Raw genomic sequence first — 396 nt, forward strand, 5'->3', positions numbered from 1 at the left:
AAGACTCCCACTACATGGCAATAAATGGCAAATCTTCTGGGGTTGATGTTTATCTTGATTTTCTTCAATTTACGACCAGGATAGGTAGTAAAGTTATAGGAAGTATAGGTTGCGAGATATTGGGCCTATACGAGTCCTAATCGGCCACATCCCCACCCTTGGTCCGGGATTACGAGGGCGGGGAGAAGTGGTAGACTACGTGTTTGTTTAAAATGCCCCAACCGACTGAGAAACTGGGAGTCCGAACTGTGACGCCACTCGGTGATGGTGACGTGGGCTCCCTTGATAGATACCTAGTTGCCTTGCCTAGAACACACTGTAGCAGTATCAAACATGAGACCTAGATAGGACATCCATCTTCTTTCTTTCTTTAATTGATTACTTTTGTTTTACTTT

The sequence above is a fragment of the Ipomoea triloba genome, chromosome 16 (assembly GCF_003576645.1).
Source record: "Ipomoea triloba cultivar NCNSP0323 chromosome 16, ASM357664v1".
Taxonomy (NCBI): Eukaryota; Viridiplantae; Streptophyta; class Magnoliopsida; order Solanales; family Convolvulaceae; genus Ipomoea; species Ipomoea triloba.